We start from the raw sequence: 23190 nt of genomic DNA, 5'->3' as shown, positions 1-23190 counted from the left end.
TGCAAACGCTGATCCTCAACACTGAGGCCACTTGGGTGTGTACTTAGTCCCCTCCTGTACTCCCTGTTCACCCATGACTGTGTGGCCAAACATGACTCCAACACCATCATTTAAGTTTGCTGATGACACAACAGTGGTAGGCCTGATCACCGACAATGATGAAACAGCCTACAGGAAGGAGGTCAGAGACATGATAGTGTGATACCAGGACAATGACCTCTCCCTCAATGTGAGCAAGACAAAGGAGCTGATCGTGGACAACAGGAAAAGGCAGGCCGAACAGGCCCCCATTAACATCAATGGGGCTCTAGTGGAGAGTTTCAAGTTCCATGGTGTCCACATCACCAACGATCTATCATTTTCATATTTTTGTCAGATGTTACAATGGAATACTGAAGTATAATTTCAAGCATTTCATAAGTGTCAAAGGCTTTTATGGACAATTACATGAATTTGATGCAGTGTCAATATTTGCAATGTTGACCCTTCTTTTTCAAGACCTCTGCAATCCGCCCTGGCATGCTGTCAATTAACTTCTGGGCCACATCCTGACTGATGGCAGCCCATTCTTGCATAATAAATGCTTGGAGTTTGTCCACCCTCCTCTTGAGGATTGACCACAATTTCTCAATGGGATTAATTAAGGTCTGGGGAGTTTCCAAACTGTCACCAAACTGTTCCTGGATGGTTGGGAGAAGTTGCTCTCTGAGGATGTGTTGGTACCATTCTTTATTCATGGCTGTGTTCTTAGGCAAAATTGTGAGTGAGCCCACTCCCTTGGCTGAGAAGCAACCCCACACATGAATGGTCTCAGGATGCTTCACTGTTGGCATGACACAGGACTGGTCGTAGAGCTCACCTTGTCTTCTCCGGACAAGCTTTTTTCTGGATGCCCCAAACAATCGGAAAGGGGATTCATCAGAGAAAATGACTTTACCCCAGTCCTCAGCAGTCCAATCCCTATACCTTTTGCAGAATATCAGTCTGTCCCTGATGTTTTTCCTGGAGAGAAGTGGCTTCTTTGCTGCCCTTCTTGACACCAGGTCATTCTCCAAAAGTCTTCGCCTCACTGTGTGTGCAGATGTACTCACACCTGCCTGCTGCCATTCCTGAGCAAGCCCTGTACTGGTAGTGCCCCGATCCCGCAGCTGAATCAACTTTAGGAGATGGTCCTGGCGCTTACTGGATTTTCTTGGGCACCCTGAAGCCTTCTTCACAACAATTGAACTGCTCTCCTTGAAGTTCTTGATGATCTGATAAATGGTTGATTTAGGTACAATCTTACTGGCAGCAATATCCTTGCCAATGATGAAGGCACATGTTTTCTTCCAGGTAACCATGGTTGACAGAGGAAGAACAATGATTCCAAGCACCACCCTCCTTTTGAAGCTTCCAGTGTGTTATTCGAACTCAATCAGCATGACACAGTGATCTCCAGCCTTGTCCTCGTCAACAGTCACACCTGTCTTAACGAGAGAATCACTGACATGATGTCAGCTGGTCCTTTTGTGGCAGGGCTGAAAGGCAGCGGAAACATTTTTTGGGGGATTCAGTTCATTTTCATGGCAAAGACTTCGCAATTAATTGCAATTCATCTGATCACTTTTCATAACATTCTGGAGTATATGCAAATTGCCATCATACAAACTGAGGCAGCAGACTTTGTGAAAATGTATATTTGTGTCATTCTCAAAACTTTTGTCCATGACTGTATATTCAACTGTTGTAAAGATGGGGAGAGATATGTCCATAATAAAGAGATGCTCTGCTTTTTTGACACCACACTCCAAAAACCAAGTCCTGGATGCTCGTGATTATTGTCCAGCCATGTGGTCAAGTGCTGCTAAGAAAGACCTAGTTAAGCTGCACTGGCCCAGAACAGAGTCGCACGTCTTGCTCCTCATTGTAATTAGAGGGCTAATATTAATGCTATGAGGAAAGACTGACCGCATTACCTGTTCATTTTATAATAAACATTGTGTTAAAAATGTCAAAGTGTTTGCATAGTCAACTTACACACAGCTCTGACACACACTTACCTCTCTAGACATGTCACCAGGGGTCTTTTCACGGTCCCCAAATCCAGAGCAAATTCAAGAAAGCGTACAGTATTATAGAGCCATTATTGCATGGAACTCCCTTTCATCTCATTTTGCTCAAATTAACAGCAGACCTGGTTTAAAAAAATAGATAAACCAACATATCACAGCCCAACGCCTCTCGTCTATTTGAACTAGGTATTTTGTATGTGTAATTATTGATATTTTACCTGTGTGCTCCATTTTTGTATTTATGTAGTTTTGTCCTTGAACTGTCCTTGTTTATTAATGTTCTGTATTATGTCATGTTTTATGGTTTGTCTGGACCCCAGGTAGAGTAGCTGCTCCCTGCTACATCCATTGGGGATCCTAATAAAATACAATTGATTTGGATTTCTCATGTCTTACTCATTGTTAGAAAGACGTTTGGTCCAAATCGGGTGTTAGGTACTATAATTCTTTGAATATTAAGAGTCCTATATATTTGGGGGCAATCAATTAACTTAATTTCTCAGAGATCTAATTATATTTCAACAAACAATGTTGCAGGAATAATAATCTTATCCGTTTCTAACTACAGAAACGATTTCAGAACAATCTGAGATGGTTGGTGTCATGGCTTGCTGAAATGACATGGAACGACCCCAAGACCAGTATAGAGCAGTTTGAACTAGGGAAGAAATGCATCAGGGAGAGAAGAGGACTATTTTTCCCAGGGAAATCACATTAGGATCTGCCTCTGTCTGCCCCCTTCCCCATTCCTTCTCCCTGCTACATTGAATTTCAGAGAGTGGTCACTGCGGATCGATACTGTACCAAGCATGTGCATGGCCCAGTTCTACATTTCTCTCAGGGCTACATCCCCATGTTAAATGGGAGGCAAATATAGAGCTTATATAATGAATTTATTTTGATTAATCAATCAGATGATTACATTATTCTGAGCCATGATGATAGCTACAAAACAAACTCAGTATTGCCACTAATCACTCGGTCCTAAAGATACAATGGCCATTTTGTGTTTATATTTATTTATTTGCCAAAACAGGAATGATATGGTACCTTTTGTATCCTCTTTGTTTCTCTTTAGTGCCAAAAAGCCTGTTAGGTTAACTTGGAATATTCCATTAGAGGCTTCCCTTTAATTGTCTGTCTGATTCCTCTTCTCCGTGGAGTAACACTATGCATCATCATCATCATCATCGACAGTCCACTCTGAAGAGAACGAGATTGCAGCAAGCCTGCCGCTTGATTTCTTACTCACAGTGCACCTTCTGACATTCTGTAATGGGGAACAAAGCACTGTTTTCTGGAACAAGCGGACATTATTTGTTCATCCTAACAACAATTTGACATTGAGGGCAACATTCATTTCCATGGGAAATGAAAGCTGATTTTATGTAGCAGCGCGGAAATGTAAAACGAGCTGCTAGGGGGAAGTGTCATGGAGGATAATGATGCACACAGTACCAATCTGATGAATGTATAGAGTTTGATCAAAGACTGACTGTCTTTAAAATAGAACTTAAATATATTTCCACTTCCATCAATAAAATCATTCTGATGAATCTAAATGAAAGAATAGATTATATCTCAAATGTAATGGGAAAAACAGTTATATATATTATTATGAGATGGTTAGGACAGTTGATTCAAGGACTGCACATTAGTGTGAGCCATTTAGATCTGTTTGTCAAGGTATTATGAGATCCAGTGCATTTGCAAGATAGCCTAAATCATCCCTCTACCACTCATTTAGAACCATATAACAAGTACCATCATTAGATAGTGCATATACAACCCAAGGGCTACCTTTTAGTTTTCCCATAGGACTAGTTTGTCTGCAAGGCTAGGGCCTGATGTATACTATGTCTGATGTTTGTGTCTCTCCGCTGTGATCAAGCTGTGTTTCAGACATGCAGAAAACAGATGATGTAGAATCAACTATTGTCTCCTCTGTCCTCTCAAATGATTAAAGATTGTTTCACGAACAGTACTGTCTCCTTCGAAAAGAAAGGCTGTCATACATATCCAAGTTAGGCATTTGACAATCATTCTTTAACCACTCTGGTTATTTCCCCTCAGTTTGAATGCATTAATTATATTTTGGAAATTCCATTTAAGGGCATTAGCTTTGTAAAGATATCTAGAGATTATTATTATTGTTTGTGTTGACAGGAGGAGAAAAAAAACTCAGATTGTCAGGTTGTAGCGATGCCTCGGGGTGGTTTGAAGTGGCAGTTATGTTCTTGAGGTTTCCATTTGCATCATGGGAATATCATTGGACTTTTTTTCTGTTACATTTGAGAATCTCTTCGCTTTACAGTACCATACTGTAGGTGTTAAACAAAGCAACTTTACCATTGGAAAGTCAATATCTTCAACGGAAGCAAATGTACTTGATCTGAGTGGTGGCATTTTGTAAAAATATCAGCTCAGATACTAGCGATAAGGGAATGTAGCAGAAATGTGATACATGTTCTTTATTCCAGGATGCATTAATACATGTCAGCATCTACATGATGCATACGTTAAGGTCTTGGTCCATTAAAATAGGCCTTTAAGGTTGGTTATTGTAACGATCGTCATAATGGGTAGACCATGAACCCGTGATTTGGGTTCATCATATTTATTTTAAATGTGAACCAGCAACAAAACAATAAAGAGAAACAAACAAACGAACGTACAGCCTTGTTGAGCTCAAAAGCAACAATACAAAAACAAGATCAAACAAACAAGAGGTGGGAAAAGGCTACCTAAATATGATCCCCAATCAGAGACAACGATAGACAGCTGCCTCGGATTGGGAACCATACCAGGCCAGTACGACAACAACTATGATTGAGCAGTGGCACAGCCATGGTTGGCCAGGGAGGGCATGTGACTATATCCCAGAAAACCCAGATAACAGTGAATCAGTTATTAATAACATGAACTATTTATTAGAGTGGAGATAATATCTATATATAAGTGATATCTATGTATATGTTTGTGAATGTGCTATAAATCAATTCATCAATCAAGCAGATTATATTATCATGATTAACCTTTCTCTGATCCAGTGCAAGAGATGTTTGTTTCTCTCCACCTACAGATGTCGGATCTTAATTTGATCACTATTTTGTTGCTGATATTTTTCCTGCACAACAGAAAATGAAAACGGCTTCTAAAATGTATCAACCGCAACAAAAATGTAGATGAATTATAATCCACATAATAATTCACAATTCCTGTTGCTGCAGCATTATTTCCTGTGTTTAAGCAAACTGGCTCAAATGAGATACTACATCTGTATGTATTGCATAAAGTGGGAATATGGGGTGGACTATATTAACTACATTAAAGCATATTCAAGTAATGAAAACTTTTCCTCTGTAATGTGATTTGAAAGGGAACAATCTGTCTAAATAAAGAAAGGGAACTCAACTGAGAAGAACTCTTTGAAGAGTTTTCCAAGGGAATGTCAAGTATTTTCTGAAATGACATGTTTCTTCAAGTGTTTTCCTTGCAGCTCATAGAAATCAAAACCATAAGTGTTGGAGTCATCTTTTCACATTGAGAAATGTCTGAGGTCATACAACAGAATTAGTGGTTGTGAGGGATTAGGGACAAGACGTTGGACAGCAATGTGTGTCGGGTAGAGTACTCCAATTAGATATTGGCCATGCAGAATTCCTCATCAATCCACAATGTGCTTCCTTCCGATGTTAGAAATCCAGGTTTTTATGTAGGGAAAAATAGAGTTGTGGATATTTGATTTTGTGCAATTCTTTATTTAGGGCCAGTCCAAGGACATGAATAATGTTGTGATACGTAGCTCTTTCAAATTTGTCTAGTAGGCAACACCTACATATGACTGAACTTATTATACAGTTCAATTACAGTTCATCATGGGTCATGTTTATTTTGAGTGAATTACAATAGTGGAATACACAGTATTTATATAATACTCCCCCTTGTGTATTGCAATAGAGCTTTTTTCTGAGTAGCACTTTCAATTTTCTACCCTCCAGAAAACAAACTAAAATACAGCTGTGCCACAACATTATTTATTTATCCTATGCAGATGTCTGACAATCACTTGTATAATAGCTTGTATAATATCAATAAATATGAGCACTAAACTATGATTTGTTGTATATATTTTTCATATTGCATATCAAAAATATTGTCTCCCTTAACTTTTCTCATCAACTGACAATATCATCATTATTTAAATGTTGATGAGTGAGGTCGATGTAGTCTATAAACAATATCGACAAAGGTAAAGGATGTATTTTTAACTCAAGGTGAAAATGCGAAAATTCTTAAAGTAGACAGGCAGGCAAGGCTGCCAATTCTAGTCAATGAGATTGCTGCTATACACCAGGTGATGAAATTAGCTTGAGGCCACTGTCTGCCTTCCCACTGGTCTGAGAGGGAAATTACTTCGATAAATCACAGCAAGAAGAACCAACTGAGACCAGCCTTCATTAGGTCAACAACTGGGATACAAATCATCATTATGTTTATTATTTTTCTGCTTGTTTGGCAGCTACCATCCAATACCCAGGGGCACCTTGGGTTATGATGGCTGGCTGGGTGTGTGCATGTCCAGCCAAAGGTTTTTCATGTCCAGATGTGACAGAAACAATCGAGAGACGGATGAATTAAAAAAGACAATGCAATGCAATTTTGTTCGAATGTTATGTTCTGGATGTTCATTCAGTATACGGCACAAGAATGAGAAATGACTGTGAGTGGAGTAAAATCAGGTCATATACAGTAGTATGGTATCTACTGTATGTAGCAAATGAACCCTTTGAAAGATTCAGTGGAATGTGAATTATGCAGAGTTCATCCTGTCCTCCTCAGATGAAGTGAATGACAGGAAGATGACTGAGTGATGCTGCAGGGAAGGGGACCAGTCAGAATAGGACAAGAGCTATTGTCAGTATGTATTCCATCAGGAATACGTGCTGACAATAGATGTTGGTATTTTTTGTATTTTATTAGGATACCCTTTAGCTGTTGCGAAAGCAGCAGCTACTCTTCCTGGGATCCACACAAAACGAAGTTCTGTGCAATAATGAGACGAAATGCCCTCTGTCCACTACAGTATAGCTGTGCCTTGTCAAGGTAATAGAGGGAGAATATCATTGAATGTCCTCTGGAATAAAAAAAACAATGCCCAGTCTTTTTCTCCTGTAGTTATGCCTGGTCTGTACGGCCTCTACACCCCGCGGTGGTGTACCTCAGATGACAGTGCCCCATTACAATTCCCGTTAGCCGTCCCCTCCCTCTCAGCCCAGGGGGTGCTTTCACTACCCCTCGCCTCTCCCTAATCTCTCCCAGCAGCGGACACCTTGACAGCAGGAAACTCACCGCCATTTTCCCCCTGAATGAGCAATTTCCCAACCCTTTGCCAGAGCTGGCAGCTAAACCACACAGGGCCTCAGACTTTACCTTTGTTCAAGGCATCAAATGAGTGTGTATGTGTGAGTGTTTGTGAGTGTGTCTCAGAACTCAGTCCACAATGCAGACATATACTGTCACAGTCTACCTTAGCCATTCAAAAAGAGGGCCGTGTGAGTTTGTCATAGTCATGCACCCTTCATGTTGCTTAGGTAGGCATAAATGTTCTGAAGAAACTGATTACATTTTCATGCACCGGATAACTGTAGTTCTCATTCATATTTTTTTTCACTTCAGGCTATGATGAAATTATGAACGCGTATTCTTGTCTTCATATCAATAGTTCACAATGGTGAATAACCCACTGCCAATCATGTCCTTTAATCCAGCTTTAGGCTGATTGTCTATTATTATGTTGTTTGTGTAACTAATCCTAATTTTCAGTAGCGTCCTATCCGCATTAGGTACAGCTCTAAAACCAACTGCAGTGAGTTCCCTGAACTCTCTTATTCATGCTATAGCAAAATCCACTTGTTTGATCATCTACAAATATTTATCTTCAATCGGCCTGCTTTGCAATAACTACCTAGAATAGGTCTGCTTTTCAATGGTCCAAACCTCATGTCTCTATCATAACCCGTTCAAGGGTTATTTGAGTTTATGCCCTTGTAGGATGGCCAAAATTAGGGTGACTAAATCAAGGCAAGTGAAAAAAAGTGTCAGAAAATAAGGAAAATTGCACAGCTTCGCGTCAGCTAGGCTGGATGCTGTGTGGAAATAAAGGCTACTTGCCAGGCTCACTTCTCGTTTAACTTGTCAACATCTCATTTTTATTTAACCTCTTGTGACTAGGGGGCAGTATTTTCATTTTTGGAAAAATAACGTTCCCAAAGTAAACGGGATATTTTGTCAGGACAAGATGCTAGAATATGCATATAATTGACAGCTTAGGATAGAAAACACTCTAAAGTTTCCAAAACTGTAAAAATATTGTCTGTGAGTATAACAGAACTGATATTGCAGGCGAAAGCCTGAGAAAAATCCAATCCGGAAGTGCCTCATGTTTTGAAAGCTCTGCGTTCCAATGCGTCTGTAACGGTTTTCTTTAGGTGAAGTAGAGGCGGACCAAAATGCAGCGTGGTTGTTATTCATTGTACTTTAATAAAGAAACTGTACACGAATAAACTAACAAAACAACAAACGTGGAAAACCTAAAACAGTCCTATCTGGTGCAAAACACAGAGACAGGAACAATCACCCACAAACACACAGTGAAACCCAGGCTACCTAAATATGGTTCCCAATCAGAGACAATGACTAACCCCTGCCTCTGATTGAGAACCATATCAGGCCAGACATAGAAACAGACAAACAAGACATCCAACATAGAATGCCCACTCAGATCACACCCTGACCAACCAAAACATAGAAACATACAAAGCAAACTATGGTCAGGGTGTGACAGTACGGTGCGGACTCCGGACGCAAAACCTGAACTTATTGGGGAGGGTCTGGGTGAGCATCTGTCCGCGGTGGCGGCTCTGGTGCTGGACGTGGCCCCCACTTCACCGTAGTCTTAGTCCCCCACCTTGTCCGCTTCCGTGGCCTCCTAGCCACGGTGACCCTACTTAATGACCCCACTGGGCTGAGGGGCAGCTCGGGACAGAGGGGCGGCAGCTCGGGACAGAGGGGCGGAAGCTCGGGACAGAGGGGCGGAAGCTCGGGACAGAGGGGCGGAAGCTCGGGACAGAGGGGCGGGGGCTCAGGCGCCTCTGGGCTGAGGGGCTCTGGCGCCTCCATACAGACCTTCTCCAGATCCTTCAGGTTTCGGGGCTGTCGCTGGGCATTACAGACTTTCAGCTCCCTCCAAAGGTATTCTATTGGGTTCAGGTCTGGAGACTGGCTAGGCCACTCCAAGACCTTGAGATGCTTCTTACGGAGTCACTCCTTAGTTGCTCTGGCTGTGTGTTTTGGGTCGTTGTCATGCTGGGAGACCCAGCCATGACCCATCTTCAATGCTCTTACTGAGGGAAGGAGGTTGTTGGCCAAGATCTCGCGATACATGGCCCCATCCATCCTCCCCTCAATACGGTGCAGTGATCCTGTCCCCTTTGCAGAAAAGCATCCCCAAAGAATGATGTTTCCACCTCCATGCTTCACAGTTGGGATGGTGTTCTTGGGGTTGTACTCATCCTTCTTCTTCCTCCAAACACGGCAAGTGGAGTTTAGACCAAAATGCTCTATTTTTGTCTCATCAGACCACATGAACTTCTCCCATTCCTCCTCTGGATCATCCAGATGGTCATTGGCAAACTTCAGACGGGCCTGGACATGCGCTGGCTTGAGCAGGGGGACTTTTTTTGCGCTGCAGGATTTTAATCCATGATGGCGTAGTGTGTTACTAATGGTTTTCTTTGAGACTGTGGTCTCAGCTCTCTTCAGGTCATTGACCAGGTCCTGCTGTGTAGTTCTTGGCTGATCCCTCACCTTCCTCATGATCATTGATGCCCCACGAGGTGAGATCTTGCATGGAGCCCCAGACCGAGGGTGATTGACCGTCAACTTGAACTTCTTCCATTTTCTAATAATTGCATCAACAGTTGTTGCCTTCTCACCAAGCTGCTTGCCTATTGTCCTGTAGCCCATCCCAGCCTTGTGCAGGTCTACAATTCTATCCCTGATGTCCTTACACAGCTGTCTGGTCTTGGCCATTGTGGAGAGTTCGGACTCTGTTTGATTGAGTGTGTGGACAGGTGTCTTTTTATACAGGTAACGAGTTCAAACAGGTGCAGTTAATACAGGTAATGAGTGGAGAACAGGAGGGATTCTTAAAGAAAAACTAACAGGTCTGTTAAAATGCAAATGAATTACTTAAAAATCATACAATGTGATTTTCTGGATTTTTGTTTTAGATTCCGTCTCTCACAGTTGAAGGGTACCTATGATAAAAATTACAGACCTCTACATGCTTTGTAAGTAGGAAAACCTGCAAAATCGGCAGTGTATCAAATACTTGTTCTTCCCACTGTATATGGGCAGTACTCAGCGACATCACTTCCTGAAACAGGAGGTAAAAATGTATAACATACTTTCACAATATTAACATTCAATGTATCAAAATATATGATCATACACAGAGAATGTGATCAATATTTCTAGTAATATACATACACATACATTTTTCAATTAGGATTAAAAAACACACAATTAAGAATGATTTAATCTATAAGTACGGTTCCAAGTCAAACTCCTCTTTAAGGCCAAGGTCATATTTCTTTGCATAATTTCCGTTGAAGCTTGCATCGATGCATGCTTCAAAATATGTACAAGCAGAGTACGCATTCAAGAAGTGCCCTCTGTGCTCTGTTTCGCATACTTTGATTTGGACTCTCCCTTGCTCCAATTTGCGTGCTCGGAGCATGGTAGTATGTATTTTGAGAAACACCCATTGTGTCTCTGCACCCCACCAAATCTAACCAGTTGTGCAAATGAGATTCAGAAATCTCAAAAGCACATCCAGATAATGCTAATTGAGCTAAGGAATGTCTCGCTGATGCTGTGTAATGCTACACTGGAAGCTAACTCCTCTGAAGATTAAGGCCTCTGCGTGAACACCGATGACCAAACAAAGGCTTCAGCGCCGAATAATTAAATGCTAATGAAAAGCTTTCACGACTGAAGTCAATGCTCTTATCGGTCTAAACAAACACGTGTGGCTTTTTCATTGACAAGGAGTCTCTAGTGTTTTTCAACTGCAAATCAAAGTGAGAGATCCAGGAGTCAACTGCTGCTGCAGTTGTGTGCACCAGACTCACTGTGTGCACCAGACTCACTGTGTGCACCAGACTCACTGTGTGCACCAGACTCACGATGAGCAAGATAAAGAGCAAGTGAGATTAGTGGGTGCATGGCTCAAAGAGAATCCAGAATGAGACACTGTTCTCTCTCTATTATTATTATTCAAAATTAGCTGCTTCCTCTCTCCTATTCATCCCTCCAACAAAAACGTTATTGCTCTAATGATGGCAGAGAGAGAACAGGGATAGGATTGAGTTTTCAGAACAAGCCCAATTACCACAACGGTCATCTGGCTGGGGTGCAATCAATAGAAGACAAAGTGATGTAACTGTGCACCTAAGCACACCCTGTTCCTTCCTTTGTTCTTCACTGTCTTCTTTTCCAGATCATTTCTTGTTTGTGTTTTTGTTTGATGTTGCTATCGCCAAATGATTTGTTGAGAGAAAACAAAAAATCAGAGAGGGGAGTGGGGGCAGGACAGGGAGATAGATGCTAGATCAGCATTCCTACTCTGGGATGCTTTGTACGGTAGATACGGGCCCTCATTTGAGAGTGTCCTCATCTGAGAATGTCCTCTCAGGACCAAGACCATGGGAGCCTACAAGCCAGATTTTTTATAGTATAAAAGTCTCAGATAAACATGACAAGGTTCCATGTAGAACCTTTTCCCACAGAGGGTTCTACATGGAACCCAAAAGGGTTCTTCTACATGGAACCCAAAAGGGACAGCCGAATAACCTTTTTGGAACCCTTTTTCTAAGAGTGTACTGTATATATTTATCCAGCTATGTGTACAACGGGTTATACATTAAACCTGTTGACCATTGACATTGGCAGAAAACAATGACGCAGCTCTCCCTGGCCCACCTCGCCCTGTCACTGACTTCCCAGGCATCCCTGCTCTGGCTGGCTAATGGGTAAAGCGATGAGTCTGAAGGGGCCTTCATCTGCTGGGACAAAAACATCTAATTTGCTTCTCAGCTGCCTCTGCCCCATCCTGTATACATGGAGAATAGCCATTTCTAGAGCTAATATGCTTTTGAAGCACCTGTGTCAGCACCTAAATTGCTGAGCGAACTCATCCTTTCCTTTCCATCAGTGGTTTGAGGAAAGGAATGAGAAAAGTGATCCATCACTCAAGATTAATTGAGGAAATGGGCTTTCAGATGGTCAAATCTGTTTGTTTAGCTATAGTACCAAGGCATCTTGGACCTAGCACCACAGTAAAGTAGGCAGAGCGTCCAAAGAGACTCAGTTATGGACCACAACCTTCTTTCATTATTAAGTCCAACTTTGTAGTCTGGATCTGTTAAGTTGCTCAGTAAATTTAGAGATCATATCAAAAGAGTCAGCAAGTCCAGATATGTACTGCTTACAGCCAGGTAGTACCAGCACTGTTACACTCGGAGAAGCAGATGCATCACTGTATTACCAGAATTGATGAGAGCGATTGTTCATACGCAGACAAATCTAGATCTAATAAAACACTCTACACTGTATATCTGTCATCACCTTAAATGCTACACTGGTCATACATGCGTCCTCATTATGCCTGCTCTCGTTTTAGATTTGGATTTACTATAAAAGCAAAAGAACAATGGGGCTATTCCCTGCCAATCCTTTTTGATAAACAAAGATGGCACTTTTGTGGCGCTTAAAGGACTGGACTGTCACCTAGTCTTATGAATACAATTCATATGATATTATTTCACAAATGCATATCATAGTGGTCGATTGTATACATTATACTACTGTCTCTCTTTCTTTCCATGGATCATATGGAACGGCCCGGATGCAATTTACCACAGGCGGCTGACATTCATATGCTGTGCTCCACCCAATACACTGCTACATGACATTAAACAATGTGCTTCAAACAGGATTTTTATAATCCTTACATTATAAGGATTTGTATAATCCTTATAAATACCAGCATACAATCCATTGCTTGAAATGTGGGACAAAGGACTGGAACTGACACATTACTTTACAGTTAATCTACAAAGTGAATGTGGAAATGGAATTAATAGAAGTCTTGACCAGTAACGTGGCCAGTAATGCCAATTAATGTTGACATGTTACAATCTCAAGGTCTTCCGTGACAAGATCAACAAGTAGGTGGAAAAGACGAATGTGTAAGCATTTGTCTGCATGTGTCGATTTATGTCGATTTATGTCCTGTTAAATAATATGTTATACTTCTACAGAATTTCGAAGCAGCAAAAAGGAAGATACAAGACAAAGAGTCACACTGACATACTGGCAATCACCACTTCTTATCATTCTGTTCAAGTTTGTCCTGCTGCCAAGGAGATTTATGAGATTAATGATAATACCTCTGTGATAGAACATAAATAATAATGCTTCTAACGAGACAAGTACATGAGTTATAAAATGCATGCCAAGAGGACCGATAAGTACACTATATTAATGAAATGTCATGCCCCTGAGTGTATTGTATTGGAGGACGTTTCAAGGGCCTTTTTCTATTAACAAGCATTGCTTTATTTGGAGGCGAGCCAGACAGTGGATCTAAGAGAATGGATGAATATTTAAACAACATTACCTTACTGGCATCCACTTTGCAACTTTGAGAAAGAAGTTGCAGATTGCAACTTTACTTTCACAGACACAGCAGAAAGAAAGTTTAACATTAAGGAGATTAAGTGTGTTGGTCAACCTTTCATGTACAGCATAGTATGGTGTGTTCCTCTTGTGGGTCTGGGTGAGGAAGGTACTGTAACTGTTAGGTCCATGTGTCTAAAAATACTCTGCTGAGTCCTTAGGATTTTCCTTCTTGTCATTTGAGACAGGTCAACGATAAAGGCGTATTCAATGACGGCGACATTCTAAAGGGCAAAAATCTAAAGATTGCAGTTTATTATGAAATCATCCAGTCTTGCACTGAATCTGTGAAAGGATGAAGTCAACATGCAGAACATATGAATCTCAATCACTAAATACTATGCAAAACATGAGCCAAGGATTCACAAGCATGTTGAAAATCTTTGCATGTCTGTCTAATAATGTGACACTTTGTGCTGCATAAAATGGCATGTAAGGTGATTATCATACTTTTTCCCTCACTGTAACTGTAAGTATTTGATCCCCTGCTGATTTTGTACGTTTGCCCACTGACAAAGAAATGATCAATCTATAATTGTAATGGTATGTTTATTTGAACAGTGAGAGACAGATTAACAACAAAAAAATCCAGAAAAACGCATGTCAAATATGTTCTAAATTGATTTGCATTTTAATGAGGGAAATAAGTATTTCACCCCTCTCAATCAGAAAGATTTCTGGCTCCCAGGTGTCTTTTATACAGGTAACGAGCTGAGATTAGGAGCACGCTCTTAAAGGGAGTGCTCCTAATCTCAGTTTGTTACCTGTATAAAAGACACCTGTCTACAGAAGCAATCAATCAATCAGGTCCGGCCTGTTGTCCGGACCTCTGGCAGTCTCTATGGGGGTGCCACAGGGTTAAATTCTCGGGTCGACTCTCTTCTCTGTGTACATCAATGATGTTGCTCTCGCTGCTGGTGATTCTCTGATCCACCTCTATGCAGACGACACCATTCTGTATACTTCTGGCCCTTCTTTGAAAACTGTGTTAACACAACACTCCTTCCGTGGCATCCAACTGCTCTTAAATGCAAGTAAAACTAAATGCATGTTCTTCAACCGATAGTTCCCCTACCCGCCCGCCCCTCTAGCATCACTACTCTGGAAGGTTCTGACTTAGAATATATAGACTACAAATACCTGGGTGTCTGGTTAGACTGTAAACTCCATCCAGACTCACATTAAGCATCTCCAATCCAAAATTAAATCTAGAATCGGCTTCCTATTTCGCAAGAAAGCATCCTTATCTCACGCTGCCGAACATAGTCAGTGTTACGAGGTTTTACCATCCTACCGATACTTGACTTCGGAGAAGTCATTTACAAAATAGCCTCCAACACTACACAGCAAACTGGATGTAGTCTATCACAGTGCCATCCTTTTTGTCACCAAAGCCCCATATACTACCCACCACTACGACCTGTATGCTCTCGTTGGCTGGTCTTCGCTTCATATTCGTCGCCAAACCCACTGGCTCCAGGTCATCTATAAGTCTTTGCTAGTTAAAGCCCCGCCTTATCTCAGCTCACTGGTCACCATAGCAGCACCCACCCGTAGCACGTGCTCCAGCAGGTATATTTCACTGGTCATCACCAAAGCCAACTCCTCTTTTGTCCGCTTTTCCTTCCAGTTATCTGTTGCAAATGACATGGACCGAATTGCAAAAATCACCGAAGCTGGTGTCTTATATCTCCCTCACTAACTTCAAGCATCAGCTGTCAGGGCAGCTTACCGATCATTGCAGCTGTACACAGCCCATCTGTAAATTGCCCACCCAACTTCCTCATCCCCATATTGTTATTTCTTTTTTGCTCCTTTGCACCCCAGTATCTCTACTTGGACATTCATCTTCTGCACATCTATCACGCTAGTGTTTAATTGCTAAATTGTAATTATTTTGCTACTATGGCCTATTTATTGCCTGATCTCCCTAATCTTACTACATTTGCAAACACTGTATATAGACATTTCTATTGTGTTATTGGCTGTACGTTTGTTTATCCCATGTTTAACTCTGTTGTTTGTGTCGCACTGCTTTGCTTTATCTTGGCCAGGTCGCAGTTGCTACCTGGTTAAATAAAGGTGAAAAATAAATAAATAAATAAAACATGTTTACCCTACATCTGACATACAGTGCATTTGGAAAGTATTCAGACACATTTACTTTTTTTCACATTTTGTTACATTACAGCCTTATTCTAAAACAGATATATTTTTTAAATCCCATCATCAATCTACACACAATACCCCATAAAGACAGAGCCAAAACAGGTTTTTAGATTATTTTGCAAATGTATAAAAAACAACAACAACTGATATATCACATTTACATAAGTATTCAGACCCTTTACTCAGTACTTTGTTGAAGCACCTTTGGCAGCAATTACAGCCTTGAGTCTTCTTGGGTATGACACTACAAGCTTGACACACATGCATTTGGGAAGTTTCTCCCATTCTTCTCTGTTCTGTCAGGTTGGATGGGGATCGTCACTGCACACCTATTTTCTGATCTCTCTCGAGATGTTTGATCGAGTTCATGTCCGGGCTCTGGCTGGGCCACTCAAGGACATTCAGAGACTTGTCCCGAAGCCACTCCTGTGTTGTCTTGGCTGTGTGCTTAGGGTCGTTGTCCTGTTGGAAGGTGAACCTTCATCCCAGTCTTAGGATTTCTCTAAAGCAGATTTTCATCAAGGAGCTTCTGTACCTTATTCCGTTCTTCTTTCTCTTGATCCTGAATAGTTTCACAGTCCCTGCTGCTGAAAAACATACCCACAGCATGATGCTACCACCACCATGCTTCACCGTGGGAATGGTATTGGCCAGAGGATGAGTTTTGCCTGGTTTCCTCCAGACGTGACACTTGGCATTCAGGCCAAAGAGTTTAATATCGGTTTTATCAGACCAGAATATCTTGTTTCTCATGGTCTGAGAGTCCTTTAGGTGCCCTTTGGCAAACTCCAAGCGGGCTGTCATGTGCCTTTAACTGAGGAGTGGCTTCCGTCTGGCTACTCTACCATAAATGCCTGATTGGTGGGGTGCTGCAGTGATGGTCGTCCTTCTGGAAGGTTCTCCCATCTCCGCAGAGGAACTCTGGAGCTTTGTCAGAGTGACCATAAGGTTCTTGGTCACCTCCTTGACCAAGGCCCTTCTCGCCTGATTGCTTAATTTGGCTGGTCGGCCAGCTCTGGGAAAAGTCTTGGTGGTTCCAAATGTCTTCCATTTAAAAATGATATACGGACAATTCCTTCGACCTCATGGTTTGGTTTTTGATCGGACATGCACTATCAACTGTGGGACCCTATATAGACAGGTGTGTTTTTTTTCTTCAAATCATGTCCAATCAATTGAATTGACCAGAGGTGGACTCCAATCAATTTGTAGAAACAAGAGTATATCATAGCGAAGGGTCTGAATACTTATGGAAATAATGTATTTCTGTTTTTTATATTTAATACAGTTGCTACAATTTCTAAAAACCTGTTTTCGCTTTGTCATTAGGGGGTATTGTGTGTCGTTCGATGAGGATAAAAATAATTGAATACATTTTATAATAAGGCTGTAACGTAACAAAATGTGGAAAAGGTCAAGGTGTCTGAATACTTTCGGAATGGGCTATATGAGGTGAACATGTTATTTTAATAGTCAATGAGAAACACAAAGCCAGCTAGTCTTGGTGATGTGAATTCCTAGAATAGCGATCAAGACTATATGTCCTTCGACGCATGTATATGTTTCCCCCACAGAGCAGACTGTGTTTGTGTTTTCCATAAAGACAGAGAAACATCCCCCATTCTATTGGCCGGCAGACAGATGGTTGGTGTCTTATGTGAACGGTAATCTCCCATTGCAAGAGAAAACACAGCAAAGCTGTGATAAAACATGTGTAATGCTGTAAAATCCTGAGGTTTTATCCATGCTCTGGTGATAGCGCACATATGGCTCGGCATCTGGGTGGTATGGTGAGCAAACTGGTCTGCAATGTTTTCAACTGGGTGTAACACTGGATGTGACATTTGCTTTGTGTAAACCAAACATACAGTACAGCACAGGTTTATATTTTACACAACGCTTCCCTTGCCTGAACATGGCAGTACTTGCTTGATTCAATCTTATGACATTTTGAAGGTTAAAGAAAACGAAATGCTGGGAGGAGACATTTTTATTTCAGAATGAAAAAAATAATACATAGTAATAAACATCTTAAAAACAAGACCATTCGCCTGCTTTAAATGTTCTAGTAACATTTCAATGCTTTTGAATGCTTATTATCTCCCCATGTGAAGAAGTTGGAGGAAGGACAAGTTGTGGGGTAATGGAGTTTGAATTGCATCTAATGCTTTTAATACTGTGGCTTGAAGTGCATTAGGGGGACAGATTAGATTTCAGTTTTTTTCTGAGTCCGTTTCCTTGGCACCACTGGCCCTGTGTGTATGTGTGCTCAGATCAACATAGACATATCCCTTCCCAGGCCCCAGACTTATGTTACCATTGATTGTTTTCGGATGATATCACAGTTCAAAGTCACTGCCCCTCATTAAAACTAGGTTCATACATTTTCTCGCAAGCGCCATGCTTTACCAACTGAGCCACACAGGACCACCCTAATGCTCCTGAGTGGCACAGCGGTCTAAGGCACTGCATCTCAGTGCTAGAGGCGTCACTACAGACCCTGGTTCAATCCTGGGCTGTATCACAACCGGCCGTGATTGGGAGTCCCATAGGGTGGCGGGTTAGGATTTGGCTGGGGTAGGCCGTCATTATAAAATAATAATTTGTTCTTAACTGACTTGCCTAGTTAAATAAATAAAAAAGAACACATGCAGAACAATGATCCAGAATTGAAGAGATCTCATCAATAATACATACGCAACACAATCGTCCAGAATTAAAGGGATGTTGACAGTCTTGGGGGTTATGACTAGCGAAATCCATTTCCATGATAGAGCTATAAATGTCATATCCTTTTCGCTCATATCTTCTCTGTAACTCATCTCAGGCTATGGGATTGGCCTGTCTCCATCAGCCTCCACTGGTATGTATATACCTCATTATATCACACTCATTCATGCCATATATCATGGACTTGAGTCTCCTTAGTGCCTCTGTATAGCCGTTAAATATCACTGTACAGAATGTAGATGTTTTTCACACTGATGCACTTCCATTCCAAGTTCAACAATCTCCACAAAAACTGTTTCTCCACATCAATGACAGCTGTAAATAAATGTCAACGTGTCTGCTGAATTGCTGGTTATATTATTTCTGTCATGTTGTGCAGATATGAGAGTTTATAAGGGAATTTTTGTTCCCTCGTGTTTGGTATGACTTTGGCTTGCATGTTTAAAATCTGTACATAAACCTATACGGTGTAGGTCTGTTAGCATTATTGATTTTATTTGATTTATTTAACATTTATTTAACTAGGCAAGTCAGTTAAGAACACATTCTTATTTACAATGACGGCCTACCAGGGAACAGTGGGTTAACTGCCTTGTTCAGGGGCAGAACGACATATGTTTACCTTGTCAGCTCGGAGATTTGATCCAGCAACCTTTCAGTTACTGGCCCAACGTTCTAACCAGTAGGCTACCTGCCGCCCTAAAATTGACGACAGCCCTTTAATTCTGGATCATTGTTCTGCGTGTGTGTGTGATTGACAACATCCCTTTCATTCTGGATCATTGTTCTGCGTGTGTGTGATTGACAACATCCCTTTAATTCTGGATCATTGTTCTGTGTGTGTTATATGTCTCATCTCTATTTTTTCCCTGAAAGGTAAGGCATTAAGATATTTACTTAATAGAAGGATATCTTCTCCAAGCCAAGATAACGCCTCTTGATACCAGAGAAAGTGAAAACTAAACTTTGAAGAGGGAAAGGCAATTGGTCACTCAGGCAATTATGATAATAATAAGAGGGGCTATTTATGTATTTTTGTTATTGTGTTAAAAAGGTGGGATTTGGTGGTGATAGCATCAGTGTCTGACATGGTCTGTGTAGTGCAGGAGTGTAATACCCCAGGAGCAGTGTGGTGTGGCTGAGCCAGATGGATCTGACAGGCAGACTGAAGGACAACGTTACAAAGGGAAGATGAAGAAGAGAGAAAGAGGAAGGAGAAAAGGAGAAGAGCTCTTAGCTTTGTGACATAAGACCTTCTGAGACACAGGAGAAAGGGCATGTTAAATCAAAGCTGGGTCAGTGACAACTCTGAGGCTTCTCACACTATCATGTTTCACCCTGCCCTTTCCTCTCTTCTTTCAGAACATGTTGTTTTGTATGTCAACAGCTGAACTGGAGACTAGTTTTCATAGATGTCAAAATAATTGTATATTATTTAAAGAGACTCTGATCCATACACAGTATTCACACCACTAGATGTGTCATTTTCCTAATTGCTACATACTGGTAAAGGATAGTGCAAAGCCATTTAAAATAGCATGCTCTGATACAGTGTACACAACTAGAGGAAGCCTCTTGTGATTACATTACATGCTTTGATCAATCATGAACACAGTCTGTATAATAACCCTGACCTGTTCAAGGGAAAGTACATTGAAATGGAGTGACTGTTTCAACAATGGAGTCACGTTAAGTTATTATAAAGAGCAGTCAGTTTACATGTACCATTTGTAATAACTAACTTTAAAAGAGGTTTAAGGACATTATGAATCATATGACATCTTAACTCAACTTGCATTGCAACATATTTTTCCCGTTTTTTATTTTCAAAAACGAGAAATGTTGACAGAAAGTAAGGACATTTAGTTTACGCACTAATTACTAATGAAGGGAAATATGATACATCAAACCAAACACATAGAAGCTGGTAAATTACATCTTGTCAGAAACAAATATATATATATAGGTCATGGCTGTCCAGCATGAAAGTCACAGCACTCAAAATCACAGTTGTAACTAGAATATTTTTGAGCCAGTCAGTGTCTATCCAAAATCACTGTGTTATTCTGGACTCCAGGCAGGTGTCTGGTCTGCAGCACTGCCCCACTGCATGCTAATACCCAGAGTCCAGACGTCCTCCGTCAACAAGTCTGCACTCCACTCTGCTTGAGTGAACTTGAATAACCCAATTCTGCCACATTATCCATAGTCTTTCTCAGCAAAACCCTGACAGTCCATTAGATGCCACACCCTATAAATAATATGCTTAGAGTTATGTACTGTATCACCACTGCTGCAAACAAAAGCTTACTATACACAGCTCCTGCACAGCTCATACTCTATATATAACATCAGAGATATTTGATGACAGCACAGTCTAAATCTATAAACCCTGGAAACTATTAGGAGGTGGGGCTACATACAGTAGATCACTGCCTCTGACGGACAGATGTTGCCAATTCTTTCAGCAAGCTATCTTGGGTGGTTGAGCGTGACTTGAAGCGTGACTTGAAGCTGTGAGGCAATGGTGTGTGATTGATAATTACTAATCCACAGATTTAGGTCAGTTAAATCATTCACCATGACAGCCACTTCCTTTGTAAACCAGCCTATAATGTTGAATCTATCCCCTACCCTTTCGCTATACCCTCCCTGCCTGGCCCTTTGCAATGTCCCACATAATCCCACTGGAGTTCTCTAGCTCTCACAGCCTGCTCTGTCTGTGTATCTTTGTAGGGGTCTTGAGATCTTCCTAGAGTGTTATACAGAATGTCTTCTCGCTTCAGAGCCAAGTGAAAATGTTGTTGTTTTACCAGACTATTTACATTTCCAAGAATGTATTTTACTGGACTCATTCGATGCAAAGTCAGTAATATGCATCTTGGGTCTAGCTAAATCCACAACTCTACCATAGCTAATACCATTTCCCTGCGTATCTTATCTCGGCCACCAAAGGTTTGCTTGAGCTAATTCTGCTCTCGTATTTTACATTAATTTCATGCCCAGGCTGCATATGATGTATGGTATTTCAGAAATAGAGCATCATTGTGGTCTATTGCATATGTAAAACGTAAGGTGTTCTAAAGAGAATAGAACATGAGCACATTGGTTGGTAGACCCGTGGATGGAGGACAGGATGTGGTGTTCAACTCTGGTCCGTTTTGTCCATATTCCCATCAATTAAACGTTTTTACTTCAGATCAACATGTTAACAACTCATACAAAACTCACTCATCCTCACACCTCCGTTTACATACAACGCGCCTGATACATTCTTAATGCAACAGTATTCAATACTCAACTGAGCTACAACACTATATGACTGAACACAACATCCCCCCTCCCCTCTCTAGTTCACATAGTCTTTAAGCCACGAGGGATGAGCTATGACTCGTTGGGGTCTCCCAGTGTTCAAAGGTGTGGCTGGTGGCAGGGGAACTGCAGGAATTTGAGGCCTGACTGGTTGAAGGGACCTGAACTGAGCCTGGTGTAGAATGGAGGTGCATGAGCCCCTTGGCCTTGCTCCTGCCCATTGTGAATTGTGAACAGACGGGTCAGGAAAGGATCCCCCACAGGCGAATGGACCTTTCTAAGGTGATTTGCATGGCAGCGGGATCCATCCTAAAATTGGCATGTTGCAGGCTCTAGCTGTCGTTCCACTCTCAGGGGCTAGGACCAAAATGAGGAGAGCTTGTTCCGACGGTTGTCAGTCCTGATCCGCACCCAGTCCTGGGCCTTCAGGCTTGTTTGTTTCACTCTGTGAGATGTCATAACATTGTTTCACCCATTGCTGTGCTGCTCCAAAATAGTCTTGCCTTGCTGCAGCATGCTTGTTCTTTTGTTTTGGGCAGAGGCAGTCCAAAAGGAGTTTCAGTTCCCTGCCAATTATCAGGGAGGCAAGAGACACCCCAGTTGTTGAGTGCTTGGTAGCCCTGATGTGGAGTAGTGGAAGGCACAGAGTCACATCAAAAGGTTGTCTCTCAGCCACGTAGGCCTGTATTCCTTCCTTCCGGGTCTTGTTCAAGCGTTCCACCCCTCCATTTGCTTGAGGGCGGCACACAACAGTCCAGATGTGCTTGATGGATTGCTTTTCAAGGTACACAGACAGATCATTCGAGACAAACCTGGGGCCATTGTCTGTCGTAATGGTGCTGGGCAACCCCCACCGGCAGAACTGTGCAGTCCTTCACAAGGGACTCAATGTCTCTGTTAATATTTTGCCACCAGACTGTGTCCCTGTATCATTGCTTAACCTTAAAGATGCCCAGGTGCCCCTCATATGTCATGGGAAGTGCTCACAATTTCAGGACCTCTGGAATCAGTGTGTGATGTCCTCTGGCGATGCACACTTCCTTCCAGCATGAGAGCTCATCTCTCTCCCTGTAGAATGGCAGTAGGTCTCTGTCCACCATAGCATGTCATCCTTCCCTGTTGC

Source organism: Oncorhynchus nerka, linkage group LG11, assembly GCF_034236695.1.
Source record: "Oncorhynchus nerka isolate Pitt River linkage group LG11, Oner_Uvic_2.0, whole genome shotgun sequence".
Taxonomy (NCBI): Eukaryota; Metazoa; Chordata; class Actinopteri; order Salmoniformes; family Salmonidae; genus Oncorhynchus; species Oncorhynchus nerka.
The sequence above is the reverse complement of the archived record's forward strand: the minus strand, read 5'-3'. Positions refer to the sequence as shown.